The following is a 25,305-nucleotide window of genomic DNA, read 5'->3' on the forward strand; positions in this document are numbered from 1 at the left end:
CAAGATTATGACAATAAGGCTTACAATGGTGTAAGATGCTGAAAAGTAGCTGTTATAGATTTTCATGTTATACAGGCATAAGAAGTTTCTGATAGGCTAAAGATTACCAGATTTTCTAAGAGAGTAAGGGGAAAACATCCACAGAAAAATTACACTTTTTTATTTGTTAAAATGCTCTTAATTTTCAAAAGCCAACATAAAGTTAACTTTAAATTATGTTGAAGTACAAAAATATTACAGGAAAGGCATTGACACCTTTAGTTGTACACCATCTGAAACAAATATTTTTGGGGTAGACTTCCTTAAATGTTTCACAAATATACGAGGCTCCAATGAACACAACTTAAGTGAAACTTCATTTAACTGGAAATTTCCCTGCAACTCTTAAGAGAAAGATAAATGATCATAATGCAAACTATTCTTATAATGGTCCTTTAAAAACAAGTATTCAATATATGTTTCTGAAGCTGTACACTTGGAGACTTTAAAAACCGTAAATTAAAGCCATTCACAGATCCCTTCCGTATCCTTCCATATTCTTTATTGCCCTTAAAGAAATATATTCATCCCTGATGATACAAATGCTTCCCATTTTTAGATAAAGTTTAATTTAGTGTAGATCTCTGCTTACTGTTCTCTCTTTGCCCATATTTTATACCAAAATACAACATTCTATTTTAGCTTCATAAAAAGCCATTTTTGAACAAAATGGCTCCCAAATGCATTGAGAGGGTTCATGCCACCTCATGATTTTTGCCTGAATGGCAAAATAGCAAGGCCTGATGCAGCAGCTGCTACCATGTTCTCAGTTACTTCAGGAATTTTTACAGTTTATTGGCGTAACGTGAGAGTTTATACAATTATCTACAGTATGTCATGACTAATACATACACATTACTAATATTACAAGCTTGCTGCTTGGGCTTACTTTTTCCATTAAGAAAAACACTGACATTGTTATGTTAATTATCATGGAAATCTATGGTGTATCATGTTTTCACCTTTGAGCAAAAACATTAGAATCCATTAAGTTCATATTTTTTAATTGGCATACTAGACAACGTGCCAGTTTCATGACCCACTTTGGCCTTCAACCCAGTCCACCTATCAGTGAAATAAAACATGGAAAAATCATTTTCATGATATCACTCACCTACTGAAAAACTGCCAGTGGTTTCCCTCCACAGCCTAGTATTTAAGCCTCTCCATTTTCTGGCTCCGTTTTTCTGCCTTCTCTCTTACGACTAAATATCAATCAGCTGAACAGATCCCAACAGCCATCTGTACATCCTTATCTTTGAACTCTTACTTATACATTCCCTTCACCTGGAATGCCCTCTCATAGCAAAACTTTACCAGCCCTCAAGGCTCACCTCAAAGCTTAAGTCTTGATTGAACCTACCTTGATTAGTCCCACTGTGTCTATTTGGCACTTTTTTTCTCAATTCCCTTTTACAGGTCTATACATATCATCTATCCAAAGATATTGCAAGTTCCTTGAATACAGAGGCTCTTGATCAAGTAATTTAACTTCTCCCTCTCCATTAGATTTTATATCTTTTTAAAATTAGAAGGGCTGGATTAAATGATCCCTAGGGGTCCTTCTGGGTCTAAAATTTTATACATCTACTTCTTGCTCATCCTATAACGTGTATATCGTAGTCATCTGATAAATATTTTGAGCTGTCTATCTGACTTTATCAATGCCTATTATATGGCTATTGGAAAATATTCTAAGTATTGCAATTTCCAGATGGCAATTAGGAAGAGCTTCCAGCTGAATCAAGCAGCCATAATTAGTAAGCTAAATATTCATTCAGTCATTTTCTCATTCAACCAATATTAATTAAACATCAGGGACAGGTATCATGCTCTGACATGGAGATGACAGACCTGGCCCCTGCCCTCAAGGAACTCGTAATCCAGTCGGAGACACAGAGAAGTCAAAGCACTATATTTACAATAAAGATTGCTAAAGAGAGGCACAAACAATACTATAGAAATACATGGAAGAAACAGCTAGCAGTGGCTGTGAGGTAGAGGAAGCTCAAGGAAATGTTCCCAGGACAGGCGACAACTAAAGTGAACCCTGATGGAACCAAACAGTCAGCATTTCAGGGAGAGTACCAAGCACAAAAGTGTGGCGATAAAAGAACATGGCAAACTGGAGGAAGCGCAATTTCGAATGTAACTTTAGGTTAGGAAGGGTGAAAGAGAAGCTAGAGGGACAGGCAGGGGTCAGAATTAAGATGGGCTTGTATGTAATTCTGACAAATTTGGATTTTTGTCCTTATGCAAATGGGTAGTCGATGCTATGGAAATAATATCTCCAGATAAGTCATGAAATTGACCAAAGATCCAAGTTTGATGTTAGAAACAGTGTACAGCAGAGACTGTTAGTTGTCCCCCAATATCTGTGCTTCCCTTCTTATACAGTAATAATAATTTTAGCTGGGCACATGGCCACATAGCTAAGGACCACATTTTCCAGCCTCCCTTGTAGCTAGGTGACACCATATGACTAAGGGCTGGCCAATGGGACCTGTGCAGAAGTGATGTAGGAAACTGCCAAGATATACTCTTACATAGAAGGAGTGTCTTTTCTCCCGGCCCTTTTCCCAGCCCTTCTGTTGAAATGAGAATGCAATACTGAGTTAGAGCAGCCATGTAGGATCACAAGATGGAAGCTGCTTGTTAAGGTGGCAGAGCAACAAGACAGAAGGAGCCTGGGTACCTGATAATTGAGCAGCTGCCATCTGACCCTGAACTGCCTACTTGGACTGTTATGTGAGAAAGAAATATCTTGTTTAACACACTGGATTTGGGGGGTCTCTGTTACAGCAGCTCAACTTGTATCCACATGAATATACAGTGGAATTTAAAATTGGATCTAATAATATATATGTGTGTGTGTGTGTGTGTGTGTGTGTGTGTGAGTGTGTGTGTATAACTGAATCACTTTGCTGTATACCAGAAACTAATACAACATTGTAAATCAACTAGACTTCAATAAAAAATAAATTTAAAAAAATAAAATAAAATAAAATTGGATCTAATAGACTCAAGAACTGTACACACTTACCAATAACACCAGACTGAATTTAAAAGGGAGTTCTATAATTCACATCTTTCACGTTTAAGTGAGAGTGTAGAGGTTATCAGAATGTAGTTGTACTAAAACAACTTAAAAGTAGTACATATAGGGGAATCGGGAAGATGGCGGAAGAGTAAGATGCAGAGATCACCTTCCTCCCCACAGATACACCAGAAATACATCTACACGTGGAACAACTCCTACAGAACACCTACTGAACGCTGGCAGAAGACCTCAGACCTCCCAAAAGGAGAGGGGATTAACAGTGCTGCTTAAAGGAGCTCCAGAGACGGGCGCGAGCCACGGTTAACAGCACGGACCCCAGAGACAGGCAGGAGACGCTAAGGCCTCTGCTGCCGCCACCAAGAAGCCTGTGTGCGAGCACAGGTCACTATCCACACCTCCCCTCCTGGGAGCCTGTGCAGCCCACCACTGCCAGGGTCCTGGGATTCAGGGACAACTCCCACAGGAGAACACACGGCGCGATTCAGGCTGGTGCAATGTCACGCTGGCCTCTGCTGCCGCAGGCTCGCCCCGCACTCCGTGCCCCTCCCCCCCCCCACCCCCCCCGCGGCCTGAGTGAGCCAGAGCCCCCGAATCAGCGGCTCCTTTAACCCCATCCTGTCTGAGTGAAGAACAGACGCCCTCAGGTGACCTGTACGCAGAGGTGGGGCCAAATCCAAAGCTGAGCCCCGGAAGCTGTGAGAACAAAGAAGAGAAAGGGAAATCTCTCCCAGCAGCCTCAAAAGCAGCGGATTAAAGCTCCACAATCAACTTGATGTATCCTGCATCTGTGGAATACATGAATAGACAACGAATCATCCCAAATTGCGGAGGTAGACTTTGAGAGCAAGATTTATGATTTTTTTCCCCTTTTCTTCTTTTTGTGACTGTGTATGTGTGTGCTTCTGTGTGAGATTTTGTCTGTATAGCTTTGCTTCCACCATTTGTCCTAGAGCTCTATCCGTCCGTTTTTCTTTTCTTTTAAAAAATTTTTTTTCTTAATAATTTTTTTTTTTTTTTTTTTTTTTTTTTTTTGCCGTACGCGGGCCTCTCACTGTTCTGGCCTCTCCTGTTGCGGAGCACAGGCTCCAGACACGCAGGCTCAGCGGCCATGGCTCACGGGCCCAGCCGCTCCGCGGCATGCGGGATCCTCCCGGACCAGGGCACGAAACCGTGTCCTCTGCATCGGCAGGCGGACTCCCAACCACTGCGCCACCAGGGAAGCCCTAATAATTATTTTTTATTTTAGTAACTTTATTTTATATTATCCTCCTTCCTCTTTCTTTCTTTCCTTTCTTCCTTCCTTCCATCTTTCTTTCATTCCTTCCTTCCTCCTTCCTTCCTTTCTTTCTTTCTTCCTTCCTTCCTTCCTGCCTTTCTTCCTTCCTTTCTTTCTACTTTTTCTCCCTTTTATTCTGAGCCGTGTGGATGAAAGGCTCTTGGTGCTGCAGCCAGGAGTCAGTGCTGTGCCTCTGAGGTGGGAGAGCCAACTACAGGACACTGGTCCACAAGAGACCTCCCAGCTCCACATAATACCAAATGGCAAAAATCTCCCAGAGATCTCCATCTCAACACAAGCACCCAGCTTCACTCAACGACCAGCAAGCTACAGTGCTGGACATCCTATGCCAAACAACTAGCAAGACAGGAACACAACCACACCCATTAGCAGAGAGGCTGCCTAAAATCATTATAAGTCCACAGACACCCCAAAACACACCACCAGACGTGGACCTGCCCACCAGAAAGACAAGATACAGCCTCATCCACCAGAACACAGGCACTAGTCCCCTCCACCAGGAAGCCTACACAACCCACTGAAACAACTTTAGCCACTGGGGACACACACCAAAAACAACGTGAACTACAAACATGCAGCCTGCAAAATGGAGACCCCAAACACAGTAAGATAAGCAAAATGAGAAGACAGAAAAACACACAGCAGATGAAGGAGCAAGATAAAAACCCAACAGACCTAACGAATGAAAAGGAAATAGGCAGTCTACCTGAAAAAGAATTCAGAATAATGATAGTAAAGATGATCCAAAGTCTTGGAAATAGAATAGAGAAAATGCAAGAAACATTTAACAAGGACCTAGAAGAACTAAAGATGAAACAAGCAATGATGAACAACACAATAAATGAAATTAAAAATGCTCTAGATGGGATCAATAGCAGAATAACTGAGGCAGAAGAACTCATAAGTGACCTGGAAGATAAAATAGTGGAAATAACTACCACAGAGCAGAATAAAGAAAAAAGAATGAAAAGAACTGAGGACAGTCACAGAGACCTCTGGGACAACATTAAATGCACCAACATTCGAATTATAGGGTTTCCAGAAGAAAAAGAGAAAAAGAAAGGGACTGAGAAAATATTTGAAGAGATTATAGTTGAAAACTTCCCTATAAATGGGAAAGGAAATAGTTACTCAAGTCCAGGAAGCACAGAGAGTCCCATACAGGATAAATCCAAGGAGAAACATGCCAAGACACATATTAATCAAACTGTCAAAAATTAAATACAAATAAAACATATTAAAAGCAGCAAGGGAAAAACAACAAATAACACACAAGGGAATCCCCATAAGGTTAACAACTGATCTTTCAGCAGAAACTCTGCAAGCCAGAAGGGACTGGCAGGACATATTTAAAGTGATGAAGGAGAAAAACCTACAAGCAAGATTACTCTACCAAGCAAGGATGTCATTCAGATTTGATGGAGAAATTAAAACCTATACAGACAACCAAAAGCTGAGAGACCTCAGCACCATCAAACCAGCTTTACAACAAATGCTAAAGGAACTTCTCTAGGCAAGAAACACAAGAGAAGGAAAAGACCTACAATAACAAACCCAAAACAATTAAGAAAATGGGAATAGGAACATACATATCGATAATTACTTTAAATGTAAATGGATTAAATGCTCCCACCAAAAGACACAGACTGGCTGAATGGATACAAAAGCAAGAGCCATATATATGCTGTCTACAAGAGACCCACTTCAGACCTAGAGACACATACAGACTGAAAGTGAGGGAATGGAAAAAGATATTCCATGCAAATGGACACCAAAAGAAAGCTGGAGGAGCAATTCTCATATCAGACAAAATAGACTTTAAAATAAAGACTATTAGAAGAGACAAAGAAGGACACTACATAATGATCAAGGGATCGATCCAAGAAGAAGATACAGCAATTGTAAATATTTATGCACCCAACATAGGAGCACCTCAATACATAAGGCAAATACTAACAGACATAAAAGGGGAAATCGACAGTAACGCATTCATAGTAGGGGACTTTAACACCCCACTTTCACCAATGGAAAGATCATCCAAAATGAAAATAAATAAGGTAACACAAGCTTTAAATGATACATTAAACAACATGGACTTAATTGATATTTATAGGACATTCCATCCAAAAACAACAGAATACATATTTTTCTCAAGTGCTCATGGAACATTCTCCAGGATAGATCATATCTTGAGTCACAAATCAAGCCTTGGTAAATTTAAGAAAATTGAAACTGTGTCAAGTATCTTTTCCAACCACAACGCTATGAGATTATATATCAATGACAGGAAAAGATCTGTAAAAAATACAAACACATGGAGGCTAAACAATACACTACTTAATAACGAAGTGATCACTGAAGAAATCAAAGTGGAAATTTAAAAAAATACCTGGAAACAAATAACAATGGAGACACGACGACCCAAAACCTGTAGGATGCAGCAAAAGCAGCTCTAAGAGGGAAGTTTATAGCAATACAATCCTACCTTAAGAAACAGGAAACATCTTGAATAAACAACCTAACCTTGCACCTAAAGAAATTAGAGAAAGAAGAACAAAAAAACCCCAAAGTTAGCAGAAGGAAAGAAATCATAAAGATCAGATCAGAAATAAATGAAAAAGAAATGAAGGAAACAATAGTAAAGATCAATAAAACTAAAAGCTGGTTCTTTGAGAAGATAAACAAAATTGATAAAACATTACCCAGACTCATCAAGAAAAAAAGGGAGAAGACTCAAATCAACAGAATTAGAAATGAAAAAGGAGAAGAAACAACTGACACTGCAGAAATACAAAAGATCATGAGAGATTACTACAAGCAACTCTATGCCAATAAAATGGACAACCTGGAAGAAATGGACAAATTCTTAGAAAAGCACAACCTGCCAAGACTGAATCACGAAGAAATAGAAAATATGAGCAGACCAATCACAAGCACTGAAATTGAAACTGTGATAAAAATCTTCCAACAAACAAAAGCCCAGGCCCAGATGGCTTCACAGGTGAATTCTATCAAACATTTAGAGAAGAGCTAACACCTATCCTTCTCAAACTCTTCCAAAATATAGCAGAGGGAGGAACACTCCCAAACTCATTCTATGAGGCCACTGTCACCCTGATACGAAAACCAGGCAAAGATGTCACAAAGAAAGAAAACTACAGGCCAATATCACTGATGAACATAGATGCAAAAATCCTCAACAAAATACTAGCAAACAGAATCCAGCAGCACTTTAAAAGGATCATACACCATGATCCAGTGGGGTTTATTCCAGGAATGCAAGGATTCTTCAATATACACAAATCAGTCAATGTGACACACCATATTAACAAACTGAAGGAGAAAAACCATATGATCATCTCAATAGATGCAGAGAAAACTTTCGACAAAATTCAACACCCATTTATGGTAAAAACCCTGCAAAAAGTAGGCATAGAGGGAACTTGCCTCAACATAATAAAGGCCATATATGACAAACCCACAGCCAACATTGTCCTCAATGGTGAAAAACTGAAAGCATTTCCACTAAGAACAGGAACGAGACAAAGTTGCCCACGCTCACCACTCTTATTCAACATAGTTTTGGAAGTTTTAGCCACAGCAATCAGAGAAGAAAAGGAAATAAAAGGAATCCAAATCGGAAAAGATGAAGTAAAGCTGTCACTGTTTGCAGATGACGTGATACTATACATAGAGAATGCTAAAGATGCTACCAGAAAACTACTAGAGCTAATCAATGAATTTGGTAAAGTAGCAGGATACAAATTTAATGCACAGAAATCTCTGGCATTCCTATACACTAATGAAAAAATATCTGAAAGTGAAATCAAGAAAACACTCCCATTTACCACTGCAACAAAAAGAATAAAATATCTAGGAATAAACCTACCTAAGGAGAAAAAAGACCTGTATGCAGAAAATTATAAGACACTGATGAAAGAAATTAAAGATGATACAAATAGATGGAGAGATATACCATGTTCTTGGATTGGAAGAATCAACATTGTGAAAATGGCTCTACTACCCAAAGCAATCTACAGATTCAATGCAATCCCTATCAAACTACCACTGGCATTTTTCACAGAACTAGAACAAAAAATTTCACAATTTGTATGGAAACACAAAAGACCCCAAATAGCTGAAGCAATCTTGAGAACGAAAAACGGAGCTGGAGGAATCAGGCTCCCTGACTTCAGACTATACTACAAAGCTACAGTAATCAAGACAGTACGGTACTGGCACAAAAACAGAAAGATAGATCAGTGGAACAGGATAGAGAGCCCAGAGATAAACCCACGCACATATGGTCACCTTATCTTTGATAAAGGAGGCAGGAATGTACAGTGGAGAAAGGATAGCCTCTTCAATAAGTGGTGCTGGGAAAACTGGACAGGTACATGTAAAAGTATGAGATTAGATCACTTCCTAACACCATACACAAAAATAAGCTCAAAATGGATTAAAGACCTAAATGTAAGGCCAGAAACTATCAAACTCTTAGAGGAAAACATAGGCAGAACACTCAATGACATAAATCACAGCAAGATCCTTTTTGACCCACCTCCCAGAGAAATGGAAATAAAAACAAAAATAAACAAATGGGACCTAATGAAACTTCAAAGCTTTTGCACAGCAAAGGAAATCATAAACAAGACCAAAAGACAACCCTCAGAATGGAAGAAAATATTTTCAAATGAAGCAACTGACAAAGGATTAATCTCCAAAATTTACAAGCAGCTCATGCAGCTCAATAACAAAAAAACAAACAATCCAATCCAAAAATGGGCAGAAGACCTAAATAGACATTTCTCCGAAGAAGATATACAGATTGCCAAAAAACACATGAATGAATGCTCAACATCGTTAATCATTAGAGAAATGCAAATCAAAACTACAATGAGATATCATCTCACACCAGTCAGAATGGCCATCATCAGAAAATCTAGAAACAACAAATGCTGGAGAGGGTGTGGAGAAAAGGGAGCATTTTGCACTGCTGGTGGGAATGTGAATTGGTACAGCCACTATGTAGAACAGTATGCAGCCTCCTTGAAAAACTAAAAATAGAACTACCATACGACCCAGCAATCCCTCTACTGGGCATATAACCTGAGAAAACCATGGTTCAAAAAGAGTCATGTACCATAATGTTCATGGCAGCTCTATTTACAATAGCCAGGAGATGGAAACAACCTAAGTGTCCATCATCAGATGAATGGGTAAAGAAGATGTGGCACATATATACAATGGAATATTACTCAGCCATAATAAGAAACGAAATTGAGCTATTTGTAATGAGGTGGATGGACCTAGTGTCTGTCATACAGAGTGAAGTAAGTCAGAAAGAGAAAGACAAATACCGTATGCTAACACATATATATGGAATTTAAGAAAAAAAAATGTCATGAAGAACCTAGGGGTAAGACAGGAATAAAGACACAGACCTAGTAGAGAATGGACTTGAGGATATGGGGAGGGAGAAGGGTAAGCTGTGACAAAGCGAGAGAGTGGCATGGACATATATACACTACCAAACGTAAGGTAGATAGCTAGTGGGAAGCAGCCGCATAGCACAGGGAGATCAGCTCGGTGCTTTGTTACCACCTAGAGCGGTAGGATAGGGAGGGTGGGAGGGAGGATGACGCAAGAGGGAATAGAGATGGGAACATATGTATTATGTATAAATGATTCACTTTGTTATAAAGCATAAACTAGCACACCATTGTAAAGCAATTATACTCCAATAAAGATGTAAAAAAATTAAATAAATAAAATGTAAAAAGCGATCAGAAAAAAGAAGTAGTACATATGAATAGACGGCAAAAATGAATTATCAACATAAATCACCTAAATAATGTGGTTACAATAGTGTAGCCATGGGCTCATGTTAATTTGTGGTCCTAAAATTACTATTCCAGTATTCAGAACCAGTTTTTTTTTTAACTCATAGAAAAGTTTTAACTAGCAAAGATGACACAGGAAAGGAAGGAGCAACATCCACACCCAGATTTAGCAGTATCCATGCTCCCCATCCTAAGGCGACTGATTTCTAAGGTTCTCAAACTATCAGGTAAAAGTGACTATAATAGGTCTTCAAGAGTCTCAGGTTGCCCTGTGCATACTATTCCTAACACAGCAAGCTATACATAGGAGCCCAAAAAGCCCTTTGGGGATACCCCAACAAGGCTTATCCTATCCCATGCTGGGATAGGGTTGATATCCATCCCCCACTTTCCCCACCATATTGAAATTTACCTTCATGGTCAGGCTCTTAGTATCTTTCAAGATGATAATTACATATCAAGTAAACTACTCCATGTTAACAAAGCAAGTTTAGAGGAGACGTCGCCAAGACTTTCCGTAAACCCATTTTAACCTGCTAGAGCAAAGTACCTAACCTTCATTTGGTTGGATCAAAAAAAAAAGTGGTTTTGTTAACTAAAAACCAAAACTAAAACGAACAAACAAAAATTCTTTAGAAGCCACAGGTCTAACCAAATAGTGGAAATATTAGGCAAATTATAAGACTGCAGTACTTTTGGCAAAGAAGTAACATTTTAGGGACTTCCCTGGTGGTCCAGTGGTTAAAAGTCCGCCTTCCAATGCAGGGGACACAGGTTCAATCCCTGGTCAGGGAACTAAGATCCCACATGCCGTGGGACAACTAAGCCCAAGCGCCGCAACTGCTGAGCACAAGCCACAACTAGAGAGCCCATGTGCCGCAACTACTGAGCCCATGCACTCTGGAGCTCGCGCGCCACAACTAGACAGAGAAAACCCGCACACGACAACTAGAGAGAAGCCTGCACACTGCAATAAAGAGCCCGTGAGCCACAACAAAGGATCCCACATCCTGCAATGAAGATCCCACGTGCCGCAACTAAGACCTGACGTAGCCAAATTAATTTAATTTAATTTAAAAGAAAGAAGTAACATTTTAAAAACAGACAGAACCACTAGGTGCCCTTCAAATCATGTCATGGAAGCTATCTATTCCTATACAAGTCCCTTGGCAGCTTGTTTTTCCACTAACTACATTTTTCCAATTGAATGTTAAATGATGATGGTCACAACTGTGATTTTATAGTCTCCACTTAAGTCACTGGAAAGGGATATAGGTAACAACACAGAAGGGACTTTGGGCACACAAAGAAAGAATGAGGGTTTTATAACTAAGGGCAGCACTTCAACTTGATGGAGCCAGAGACTAATTTTCCTCTTCCTCATTGTAGTTACGATGGACTGTGACCAAAGAGCACCAAGAGAGACACACTAGGCTTTACCAGGCATTTCCACAGCTCTTTAGAACAAAAAGAGTGAATCGGATACTGTGACTGCCTCTCAGAATGAAGACAGGACTTGGCCTTGTTCACCACTGCATCCCCAAGACCTGGGTCAGAAGGTACTTCACTAATTTTTCTTGAATGAATTGATGTGAAATGCCTCATTTCCTCTCATCAGAGACACGGTGCTGCCCTATATAGTAAGGCTAATTAGAGCCATTGAGTCTCCTCTGTCTGCAAATATAGCCGATTCATCTTTAAAAATGGTAGATGGACCTAACCCACACACAGAGTCACTTAGAGCCATTCTAAACCATTTAAGGGTCTAAACCATTTTTGGCACTAAGTTAAGCAGAAAATCAAACTATTGTCAAGTAATAGTTTATGCATATACTGTAATGGGTTCATTTTGGAAAATCAATGAATGATATCTCAAGTCATAGAAAACTCAAGTTGCACATTACTCTAGATCCTCTTTTCTAAATGGTGTGATACTTTCTCATTCGGAATGGCCCTCTTAAAGCAAACCAACTTGGCTTGCCTTCAATAAGCAGGTTTCTAACCCCCTTCCACGTAGCCCAGTATCATAATAGCTTAATAACAAAATTAGCAATGGAAAAAGACACCAAAGTTCCTAAATCGAAATTCCTAAATCAAGCATTGTTTTTTAATTCCACAGCACCTGACTCCTTGATCCCTATTAATCTCCGTGATAAAGATATGCTTCCACCTAATTATCATAAAGGTGCACTTGGGTGTTCTAGTGACAGCAGTGTCATCTTGTTTGGTTCTATCCTACCCATCAGCTGTGACATCACCACACCACTGCCACACATAAAGAGCAGAGAATCCATGTACAGAAGGAAATTTTTAAAAATACTTAAGATTCACAGTAAGTCATTTTAAGTGAATCAAGTCACTTTAGCTTCAACTGAAACTACTTGGGGACCTGAATAGAAATTCAACTCAAGTATATAATAAGCATAGAAAACTACGGAGGAAGTTTTAAGTACCATTTCAAAACTGTTCTGAAAGAAAAAGAAGTAACAAGAGACGGATCCGAGATTAATTCATTTTAAAAGATACCTATGTTCTTCAAGACATCTAATTATGTCCATGGATTATTTTTAATAATAAAAAGTAAACAGCTATTCTTTAGCCTGAAAGGTAACACTGACTCTAACTTATTACTATAATGAAGAACTGGGAACAGCCTGCTCCCTCCCATGCCACGCACACAGATATTTGGTTTAATAACTCCCACTAGGCAGAAATGTAGTCCTTGACTATAACAACTGACTATATTTTGGTGAAGTCTGAGTGGCTGAAAAATCCTTTCAGATTTTTTTCAAAATATTCCAACTATTTCACAATACCTGTATATAATATCATGCAATACATTTTTTTAAATAAATTTATTTATTTATTTTTATTTTTGGCTGTGTTGGGTCTTTATTGCTGTGCGAAGGCTTTCTCTAGCCGCAGAGAGCGAGGGCTACTCTTCGTTGCGGTGCACGGGCTTCTCATGGCGGTGGCTTCTCTTGTTGCGGAGCACGGGCTCTAGGCGCGCGGGCTTCCGTAGTAGTTGTGGCACGTGGGCTCAGTAGCTGTGACTCGCGGGCTCTAGAACGCAGGCTCAGTAGTTGTGGCGCACGGGCTTAGTTGCTCCGCGGCATGTGGGATCTTCCCAGAGCAGGGATTGAACCCGTGTCCCCTGCATTGGCAGGCAGATTCCTAACCACTGCGCCACCAGGGAAGCCCATGCAATACATTTTATAAGACCCTTTCTGTAACACGTCACCCCAGTACTAAATCCCAGCAAACTATATCCCTGTTGCTTTTATCTCAACCACCTATCCACTAGTACTCTATGTCAGGCGTAACCTTCAGAAATATTTTTTTTTAAAAATGCCAGTGTATACACATAACATTTCTCAGGCATCCCTGGCTCTGGTCCATTATAGAAGCACGCACAGACAAGGTGGGAGCCATTCACACAAGCGGGTGTAGCAGTTTTTGTTTGTAAGTACAAGTCTGGCTTAGTTATGTAGTACTAATATCAATACACTTGTGATAAATAAATAATGAGCAGATATATATACACAATTTGGACTGAGAATTCAAAATCAGATAAATACATAATCCTTTGAAAGACCAGTCACTAATCAAAATGAAATTAAAAGAAGGCGTTCTGTAGCAATTTGGAGCTAGATCGCACAAAGCAGCCTCAAATGTGCATTACACTGAGCAGAGCTCTATGAACATTTTGATGGGGAAGCAGTAGTACCAACAGCCACACTACTTCCAGCCCCTTCATGGCCACATTTGTTTCAAAACATATTTCTCTTTTCGGGTGATGAAAGTGTTCTAAAATTGACTGTGGTGATGGTTGCGCAACTCCGTGAATATACTAAAAACCACTGAACGGTACACTTTTAATGGGCGAACCGTATGGTAGCTGAATCATAGCTCAATAAAGTTAAGTTGCTCCCTATTTTTAAAAACATGTTTGTGGAGCAAAATACTGCACACAAAAGCAGCTCTGATTGGCTGCCAATATAAAGGATTCTGAATTTGATTTACCCTCAAATTGTTTTCCCAGTTCAAAATAAACATGTACACACATGCATGCACATCTGCACACACATAGGCAACATACAGGCACAAAGCTTTGGGCATTAAAATGTCAGAATGCTTTCCTTGTTTCTCAATAAGACCCTTGCTCTGCAAAAGTGCCTTATTAAAAATACCTTGCCAAAAAAAAAACAATACCTTGCCAACTTTAACACCCTGCTCTGATGGTTCCCCTACATTTCTCCAGAATGTTTTCTAACATGCCTTAGTTAGCTATCGTGCTCCTATATAATGTCCCCTGTGAGAGACAGAATAAAAGGAAGGGTTGTGGTTCAAAAGCACAGACTCTACAACTAGACTGCATGGATGCTAGGTCTTCTACTTATTAGGTGTGTAACCTTGGGGTCGTTATCTAACTTCTCTATGCCTCAGTTTTCTCATCTGTAAAATGGGGATAACAATGGCCCCTCCCTCACAGCACTGTTATGCGGTTTAAATGTGTTAATGCATATACAGCCCTTACAATGGTGCTTGGTATTAGTATTAGCATCGGCTGATAGCAAGTTGCTTCATGTTCTCTGTTGCCTTTGCTAGACTGTAGGATTATTTCAGGGCAGTGAATACCTTTTCTCCCTCCTAACCAAATGCTTTACATACAATCAGTCCACAGATGCTTCCTCAATGTTTAAACACCACAGCTATATGATGCCAAAAGCACTTAGAAAATTCCGTAATAAATCCAAAACTCATTTTGACAAATGTCAAATTGTGCAAGTACATATGCAGACCTAGAATAATGGTTGGCATATCCACTGCTGAAGTTTTGGTTCATCCCATCAACTGAAAGACTAGAGATACGAAAGGATCCTTAGTCTTCTATATCATTAGTGGAAAAGCACTAGGTTAGAACCAAGGGCCCTACATTCTGCTCCTAGATCCACCTCAGACGATGCGACCTTCTGCAAGCCACTTAACCTCACTGTGCATCTACCACTGGGAGGATAATTAACCATTCTTCAAAAGCAAGATGCTCTAAATAAAGGGCATTATCTTTCATATTGAGCTCATTTCTTGAGGGTAGAGTAAGTCTAATCTTTTCAGTACTTGAACATACATGATCGTAATAATCATCACAAAACCCTGTGAATAGACAGCAATGAGCTGCCTGGTTCTTTCCCTTCTGTGCACCTATGGCATTCCAAATCCAAGTCCACCACCCACGGGGTATCTGTCTCATCACGTGTCTGACACGGCAACCAAAGGAGAACACTGGAAGGTGGAAAAGCAGACATGCTACCTTCGTATGCTTCCGACTCAAAAGGTTAGAGCAGCTCTGCAACTACAGCAGCTCTCAGTAATCTGTTTAGACTTAGACATTCATTTATCAAAACTGCTCTTGAATTTTTATCATCTCTAAGCGGCTTGACTACTACGAGTCTTCCAATATTTTCCACTTTGAGGGCTTGAAATCTGTAATAGAGATAAATCAGGAAAATGTATTACGTCTTGAAGTAGCAGAACACCAGAGGTTTTCATGTTTAAAAGACAACACTGTTTGCTGTGCACATTTTCCTACATCTCCCTTTCCCTTCAAAATGGAGATTAAAATTTAAATCCTATTAAGCTAAACAGTATTGTATTTAAGTATATACTGGGTCAATCATATTTAAAACTTGACATTTTCCTCACATTCAATGTAATTCTATCTTTGAATAAGTAATAAGCCAAGCATTTACCACAAACTTTCTTGTCTGCCAGAAAACTAGTGCTACTTCTAAATGGTCTACTCACCATTTAAAAGGTACACGTTCAGAAAATAGCATCCCAGCTGGGATTAAGGCAGTATAAAGGAAAGATGCAATTTTCCCTAAGATTTCTGGTTCATATATAAATGGCAAAGCTCCGAAAGTTTTAACCAGCTAGGCCATAAATCTACTAAAAGAGTCAATAATAACTATACCTACTATGTGGCTTGAACTGTGCTTAGCACTCTATATGCATTATTTCATTTAATCCTTAACACCAACAGACGAGGTTGTTTACAGAGGGGGCAACGAGGCTCAGAGAGGTGAAGGGAGTTGCCCAAAATTACACTGCCAACAAGAGGCAGAGTTGGGATTTGAACCCCAGCCTGAGATTCCAGGGCCGAAGATCTTAGCCACTGAACTCTATACAGCGTTCGCACCGAGAAACATGCAAGAGTGGAACAGAAAACTTTGTTGAAATGAAGCATTCTTTAGAAATAAGTGGGACCACGAAGCAAAACTCTACAACCCTCTTATCCCTTTTTACTGAATAGACTATAAAAGCACGTCACACGTGGATTATAAAAACCATTCCTTAATCACCCCTCTATACCCATTTCCCTATGATCTTTGGGCAGTAAAATGTTACAACAAGGTCAGGCCCTGGGAACTGTGTCTGGAGTGGGACAGCAATAACAAAAGTGGGACAGCAATAATAAAAAGCAATAATTGAAAGAGTTCGTGTTTGACTTACTCCATTTACTTTCACCCCTTTCTTCACTTGCCTTTCTCTTCATCTTTCTCATTTGGAGGAAAGCAATCCACTGCTTTGCAACAGGCATACCTCTGGCGTGTTGCTTGCCCATTTTCAAAACCACCTCAAACTCTAGAAAGCTTTTATCAACCTCTGAGCACATGAGGCTTGATAACTTTCCTCTACTATTAAATATTTCAGTAGCCAGCAACTGACAAAGCAGTTTGTATAGTGAATGCATTATAAACGAAAGGAGATTCAAAGTTAGCAAAAGTTAACTTCAGTCAGTGACACAAGCAAGTGTGCGTAGAATGCGGCAAAGCTTTGACCCCATCAATTGTGCTGCTTTAAGTTCATGGTCATTATGTTCTAACAACCTCTCTTCTGAAGACAGCAGTCCCTTGGCAGGCCCTTCACGGTCAGTCTTAGCTACCACCCCGCAACATGAAGACCACAGCTAGCACACAACACATTTTAAGATTCAGATCACTATCAAACAACCAGAGCGCTCTCTTGAACTAAAAGAAATTATGCAACATAGGGGGAAAAGATGGATGTCTACTGCCTTTGCTGCAGGCCATTAGGGGTTTTAAGGCTATGAAAATATATGAGTATTTGACTAAAGGAACAGACTCAAACAACACAGCGTGGCCTCAGTGTTTTTCAAAGCATCACCCCAGGGTTACCACAGCTGCCCTTGCAGGCAGACTTTCTCTGAAGTACTGGGTTTTACCTCAAATTTTCATTATGAATACTGTATTGTGAAGCACAATGTATTTGAATTTAAATATTGTTAATTATTTAAAATTAGCTACCACCGAATGTTCTTCTCAATGTTTGTGTAAAATAAATGCTTCAAGAAAACACAAGCTGCTTTATTTTGTAACTCTTAGTACACATTATCATGTCACCATCCTGCTAATCCAGTATACCCAGTGTGCTCCAGTTTGAGAGAAAGAGCGCTGGACAGAGATTCTATTTGTTTGAACTAGTGCAATGCCAGGAATATAATAGGTACTTCATAAGTATTTGTGGAATGAATTGGCAGAATGGCTTCAAGGACTAGTTTTCAACTCCAAGAACATTCCAGAAAAACCTTTTGAGACACATAATTACAAAAGAAAACCACAAAAGAACAAGGACAAAGAAAATATACCAATTATGATTTACAAATATTGATAAGGGAGAACAATAAAAACCATACTTTGCTTAGTTTAGTTGGAAGGAAAAGGCTGCCAGGATGTCATACAGAGATAAGGTTGCAGGGGGTAGGGGTGGTTAGGGTGATTAAAAACCAATTCCAGTTAGCGAACACTAAGACGAGTTTTCAACTGACTCTTGTGCTTTCCTTTGTACGTTTTTAATATTAATGATTTCAAACTTACAGAGGAAAATAAGGAATTGTAATGGATACCCGTGTTCCTGTGTACCCAATGCATGATGCTGAAACTACTGAAGTCCAGGAACCATGCCTCATTTGTTTTATACCTTTCTCTGGCTTTTAATACAGATTTCTATATACATGAGGAGTTCAAGAAATGTTTAACAACTGCCAAGAATAAGTGTCTAATCATATTAAATTCTTAACTGCATCCTCTCCGCGAGCCCCTCCCCAAAAACGACTTGCCCTAAAAAAAGCATGCTTTGTTTTAAATAACAGAAGAAAAACAAAAAATCAATACTTTTACTGGTCCTAGATGAAAGAGTATTGAAAGACTGGGGTCTCAGCTCATTTCAATCATGTGACCCGGCCGTATCTGTTTTCCTATGATAAAATGAGGCTCATGTGGCCGGCCCTCCATCCAGAGTTGTTGTATGAATAAATCAGCATGTATTTACATGGTAACCATTACAAGCGGGGTATTGGGAAGGATAATATAGCATATTTACCTCCCTAATCACTACCAACAGCAACGACTTACTATGTGCAAGGCCCTGATTTAAGCACTTTTATGTAAGGTATACAATCCCTTATCTGAAAACCTTGGTGCCAGACATGTTTCCAAATCCAAAAACGTCCAGACTTTTAGGTAGGCAGTAACCTGCATGTACTATATATACGTTATGTAATACCCCAGTACGGCCTGAGGCACTGCCCCATAAACACATTTCTAATTTTACAACAAAACCAAATAAATATTAACATTAAGTAGAATAAAGGCTATAAACTACATTTGTATCCGTTCAAGTCAAATTTTGTCAGCATCTGAGTTTTGGCACCTAACTTACCAAATAAAAGTTTTATCACACCTTTTTTAAAATTTATTTATTTATTTTTGCAGTACGCGGGCCTCTCACTGTTGTGGTCTCTCCCGTTGCGGAGCACAGGCTCCGGACGCACAGGCTCAGCGGCCATGGCTCACGGGCCCAGCCGCTCCGCGGCATGGGGGATGTTCCCGGACCGGGGCACGAACCCGCGTCCCCTGCATCGGCAGGCGGACTCTCAACCACTGCGCCACCAGGGAAGCCCCTATCACACATTTTTAAAGTAAAAATTGCAAACAACACATTTTAGATGTACCTAACTCATTCAGTCCTTCCAAGTACTCTAAGATCGAAGTTCTCTTATTCCTATTCTACAGATGAAAACTATGAGGTACAGAGAGATTAACTAACTCACCCAGTGCACCCCAGCTAGTAAGTCTCCTGGCCTGAACTGCAACCCAGGCAGCCTAGCTCCACTATTGTGCTCTTAACAACTATGCTCTATGACTTCTCTCAGAAACTGCTTGATGACACCAGACAAGCATGTGAAAAGTAAAACAGTACTAAACAATTTAAGTACCCAAAACAATAGGGGAAACAGCACAAGGCAGCATGTATTCGTTATTCAACAACTATTTATAGAGGACATACCATGTGCCAGGTGTTCAGGAGACAACGACGAGCGAACCAGACAAGGTCCAGGTTGCCTTCATGCAGCCGGAGACTGGTGGGGAAATGGCCCGGCATCAAATAAACACAATTATGACATGCATGGCAAGTTTGTGTGACTGCTGTTCATATCCAGAGGAGGAGATCAGGTCAGTGGGGGGCGGTGTAACAGGACATAAGATTGGAACTGTTCCTTGACTAGTACTGGGATTTGCAAGGACAAAAAGAAAAAGGGAGGGCTTTTGAAACAGATGATGGCATGGCATCCATTCAAAACACCGTTACTGTGCGCCTACTCTATGCCAAGAATAATGCTAAGCACAAAAGTTCCAAACTAGGTAAAAATCCATTTAAACCAACAGAGGATTTGTGTAAGAGAATAATAAGGACAAGTGGGGTAGTAGGCCTGGGTCACATCATGGAGAACCCTTGAGTGTTGAGGAGCTGGGATTAGACCCTGCAGGAGTCCCTGAAAGTTATTTTGCAGGTTTCTGCCTCACAATATTAGGATTTATCCCTATGGAATGTCAATGACTATCTGCATTCCTATTTGGGGCCAATTAGACCTCAAAGCTGGATTGCTTTCAAGCAAGGGCTCAGGGCAACAAAATAAATGCCAAGTCTAAATTCATTTAATCCTCAAGGAATAGAGAAAACTCTAATCTCTCAAAAACTAAAGGTATGGAAATTTGAAAATGCTGGAGAAGGGAATGACCAACTCCTCTTTTTCTTTTTTTTCAATTTTTCAATTTATTTATTTATTTTTGGCTGCGTTGGGTCTTCATCGCTGTGCGCAGTCTTTCGCTAGTTGCGGCGAGCCAGGGCTACTCTTGATTGCGGTGCGCGGGCTTCTCATTGCGGTGGCTTCTCTTGTTGCGGGGCACGGGCTCTAGGCGCACAGGCTTCGGTAGTTGTGGCACACAGGCTTCGGTAGTTGTGGCTTGAGGGCTCTAGAGTGCAGGCTCAGTAGTTGTGGTGTGCGGGCTTAGTTGCTCTGCGGCATGTGGGATCTTCCCGGACCAGGGCTCGAACCCATGTCCCCGGCATTGGCAGGAGGATTCTTAACCACTGCGCTACCAGGGAAGTCCCCCAACTCCTCTTAAAATCCCAAAGGCCGTTTCTAAAACCTAAGTTATTCCTTCATACGCAAATGAGATTTCCAACCTTCCAAAGTACATTTCTATGAGAAAGTAAAACATCATTCTTTGAAAAACAAATTCTTAAGTTGAACGATGATCTGATCTTTAATGAGGCTGGTGACAACTTACCTCAGGGCACAGGTGACAATGTGACAGTGGAAACTCAACTGCTTTTTAACATACCTCAGAGTTCCCACTCCCCTAACCCCTTATCTAAGCAGAGTGGAAGAAGTGAATTACATATTTATTCAGCATACATATCAAAGATTTTCATTCTCAGGTCTTAATGTAAACAACTCAGTAGCGAGGTATTCTATTTGTCCTCTGCAAAACAAATTCTCTTTACGCCCACTAATATTTTTTTCAGTCATTGACCTTCCACAGAGAAGTAGGTAACAAAGACTCTTCAATGGATTCCCGCTGTTCTGAGAACCAAACTCAAATTATTTCTCAGAATCTCCAGGCCCTGCATCACCTATTATCTGCCTCTTTCCAGGCTCCTTAACTCCTTTAACCACTCCCCCACATTGCTCACTAGGCTCCATCCACGCTGGCTTGTTTTCCGTTCCTCAAACATCTCGTTTGTTTTTCTGCCTCAAGGCCTTGACTCTTCTCTCGGCTCTTGACAAGGTAAACTGACAAGTTAAGCTCAATCTCTCTTCTTTCATGTCTCTGTTCAAAGGTCACCTTTGCTGGGAGGCCTTTCCAGAGCACCCTCACTAAATAGGCCGGTCCCAGTTCTCCATCTCACAGTATTTCCATCATTGTTGTCACCACCATCTATAAGGATCTTCTTCATTTGTTTCCTTGTTTATTGTCTATATCCTTTGGTGGAATATAACCTCTGTGAGACTCTAGAAGAACAAGGATCATGCCTCTTAAGGTTTATCATTGTGCGTAACCCAGGGCCTGGCAAATAGAAGGTGCTCAACAGATATCGTAAAATAAATTACTAAATGAATGAAGAATATATTTAAAGGCTGATTGCTATGAATGTCAGTAACTTGAGAAAGCCTTGTTTTTCTAATTTTGAGATGTTTCTCTACAGCTGTTCATTTTTCAAAATTCTTTCTACATTTTCTGAAATCTGGTGACACCTGACAAATTGTTGTGCTAGTTCATGGCAATAAAAATACATCACTCAACCAATGGATTTAAGAAAAAATACTTTGAGGAGGTTGTAGTAGTTTGTTAAACATCAGTAAAATCAAACAATTTGAAAACTGGTTAGTCTCACTCCACTAACGTAAGTCAAATTACATGAAGAAAAGTAATTTAAAATGTAAAGAAATGCAAAAGAAGAGAATTCGACAGCAAACTGCAGTTATGTTTACTAACATCAGAAATATCCAGTTTGATAACTTCTAGGTGTACTAGGTGGATTATCAAGTACATTTTGAGTAACCTTCTAAGATTCAGAGCAAAATGCTTAAGACAAACTCATATCCACCTTTGTCTTATTTTCTGGCAAACATAAGTAGCTCATACTAGGGCAATGTTACCTTAGACTTGGTGTCAGTAACAATTACCAAGGAAAAAATGGCATAGTAACCTAAACTCTTTTCTTTGAAACAGTTGGCAAGTTTGTATATCTTTCCAGAAAGGGTTGGCAAGAAAATTACAGATTTAGAAGGGTGGGCCTATTGGTATAAATCCCCTTTCCCTACTATATCCCATTTTTTAAAAGGACTACAGTGAAGTCAGAAATTTACCAAATGAATGAGGGAAACTACAGATCACCTGTAAGCCATAGAACTAAACTGACGATCAACAGACTTTAATATTCTTGTGAAAACCACTTTCCTCAGAACATCACCTTAAACTCGATACTGTCATACCACCCTTTTTTAAAGTGTGCTTATAAAAATCGCAGATTAAAAGCCTTGGGAATTTAAGGCTCTTATTTATCTATTTTAAAAACACATCATTTGAAAAAAAAAAAAAAAAAACACATCATTTGATGTTGCAACAGAAGCTACATGCTTTGTCTCACTGCCAAAAAAGTGCTCCCAGGACAGTGAAATTTAGTCATCATCTTTATCCACAACTTGGTTTCTTCTGAGATGATTGCCAATTAATACACAGTATGTCAATGGCAACACCTGGTCACGCATCAAGCAAACAATTCTATCACTGTTAAGTATAAGGATATTAATAAAAACTTGCAGATAAGGGAGCTAGTATTTTTAAACGTAAAATGATGTCATAACTGCTTAATGGATTATTTCATTTTTCTCAGTTTTCAAACTTGAACACTGGATATAGCCCATTTCCAAGAACACAGCCACCGAGGTCAGCATGTGCTAGTTTACTGTATCTGCCTCCACTTTCAGCTTCTTCATTCAATTTTCTTCACGCACTAATTAGCGCATGGAATTGAGTAAAAGAACCTCAGTATGGGAGCTAACAGGGCAACTGTATGGGGAGAAGGCGATATTGCTAGAGCTGTGTGAAATCAGCTTCAGCGCACTAATCCCCAATCCACAGAAAAGTCGTCTCTTTGACATGGTTTTTAAATTCTGCTTCTTGAGGGTATATACAGATATGACATCTGAAGCAAGAAATTGTGGCTTCTTTAAAAGAAACAACAAAAACAAAGGCAGGGGCCCTCCCAACAGAGACAGTTTTAAACTCCAGATTCAGTGTAACCACCTCTACATCAAGATATAGAACTATTCCATCACCACAAACATAAATTAGACAACTCAAGAGAAGGGAACAACTCAAGAGAAGGAAGGAAAGAAAATCTACTGTATTTATCCATACTTTTCTTACCATGTTCTTGTTGTTCCCATTCAATGTGCTTAGTAATCAGCCTATGCTAACTTGAGTGACTTTATCCCAAACCACTAGTCCTCTGACTACATTAAAACGATGAACACCCCAGTCTGCAGGAGAAGCCAGGCATCAAAGTCTCTCTCTCTCCCTCTCTCCCTCTCTCTCTCTCTCTCTCTCTCTCTCTCTCTCTCTCTCTCTCTCTCTCTCTCTCTCTCTTCTCTCTCTCTCTCTCTCTCTCTCTCTCTCCCTCCCTCCCTCCCTCCCTCCCTCCCTCCCTCCCTCCCTCTCTCTCTCTCTCTTTCTTTCCCCGGCCTGCTTGGCAGCGTGGGAAGAATCAGATTCAGGACCATGTGCTAGAATTAAACACAAACATACATACATACATTCTAAGCGGTTGTGGTTCTTGAACTAAGTTACTGAAAACTAGAAAGAAACTTTCAAGTTCCTCAGCTGGTATTTGCTAGAGGATCATTCCCATCACTTGCAGTACACCGTAATAGATTGTAAGCTTCCAAGAAAATCATTAGACAACTGTGATTGATCCAAAGAAGCCAAGACTTTTAGAGATGAAGACGTTCAAAGCAGAGTTAACAGCTCCGAGGAAAAGAGGAGTGTGCTCCTGACTCGGGAGCCAGCAGCGGAGCCTACCAAGTTAGAAGATTATAGAGGAGGGACGGTTGGGAGGCACAAAGCAGAAACTGTTAGAAGGCAAGAGACAGTGGGGCCCGAGGCGGGCAGAGGGACCCCAGACCGTCAAGGGCAGCGACAGCCCGGAGGAGAAGATCTTAGAGGGATAACAAAGAAGCAAAGGAAAGCTAGGTACAGTGGTCCTCAAAGAACCCAGGCGACTGGCGGAGCCAGCGAGTCCGGGAGGTAGGGATGAGAAGGTGCAGGGATGAGGGCGCACAGCGGCAAGCGAGAGAAAATGGGTTGCGGGGTGAGGGGACGTGCAAAGAGCGAAGGTAGTTCCCTGTCCCTCTGACCCTGGTGCAGATCGCAACTCCTTACCGCGCGCCGCCTGGCCCCGCCGGGTCCCAGGGGCTCGGAGGCGGCTGATGGAGCCGCTGCGACTTCAGGACCCTGCCTCACCTTGTTTGCCGCGTCCCGGCGTCCGTTCACCCCGCCCGTTCACCGGCTGCTGCGCTCCGAGGGCCAAAGAGCTAGTCGCGCGGCGCAGCCGGGGCTCTGTCCGGCTGTGAGGCACCGGCCCCCAATCCTCCGCACCCCCTGGTCGCCCCGGTCACTTCGCCTCGCTCTCCTGCAGGCGGAGAGCACGGACCCTAACCCGAACGCCGCTCCACTTATCTCAAAAGCCCCCGTCCCACGCTTCCCCGGAATACGAGCGGAGCTGCTGCGGCCGCAGCGGCAGAGCCTCCGCCTGACCTCACCGGGGGGTGGGGGGGGCGGGAGCCCAGTTGAGGAGGGGAGGGGAGGGAGCGCGCGGGCGGGGGAAACATGGCGGCGGGGGTGGCCCCGGCGGCGCCTGCGCGGGAGGCGGGGGAGCTGGGGCTAGGACCGTGTGTAGGGTCCGAGCACAACTCCGCTGCAGCCGATGCGTGACGAGGAGGGGCCCGGAGGCGGGGTGACCGCCCAGTGGCCCTCACGCCTCCGAAACCGGGACGCTCGGCTTTGAGCACACTTGGCTTCTAGTGCCCAGGGTGCAGAAGAGGTGAAAACTGTCAAGTATCCAGGGATACAGTGCGCCCGCCAAGAGGAGGCCCCCTGGTGCTCCTGCCTGCAGTTGTCGCGGCCCCTCTTAGT

General features: G+C 41.1%; 1 protein-coding gene across 3 annotated transcripts in view; it reads right to left on the reverse strand.

Moving 5' to 3' along the window:
• Positions 1–24,975, reverse strand: part of KLHL13 (kelch like family member 13) — a 191,937-nt gene extending 166,962 nt beyond the window's left edge. For 2 of the 3 annotated variants that reach the window (XM_032620831.1, XM_032620832.1), the window contains exon 1: positions 24,634–24,916. The gene's annotated coding sequence lies outside the window, so the exon portion shown is untranslated. Of the gene's footprint in view, positions 1–24,633 lie in introns of all 3 variants that reach the window. The other variant, XM_032620835.1, reaches the window with a different exon arrangement.
• Positions 24,976–25,305: the final 330 nt, after the last annotated feature.

This window comes from Phocoena sinus, chromosome X, assembly GCF_008692025.1.
Source record: "Phocoena sinus isolate mPhoSin1 chromosome X, mPhoSin1.pri, whole genome shotgun sequence".
Taxonomy (NCBI): Eukaryota; Metazoa; Chordata; class Mammalia; order Artiodactyla; family Phocoenidae; genus Phocoena; species Phocoena sinus.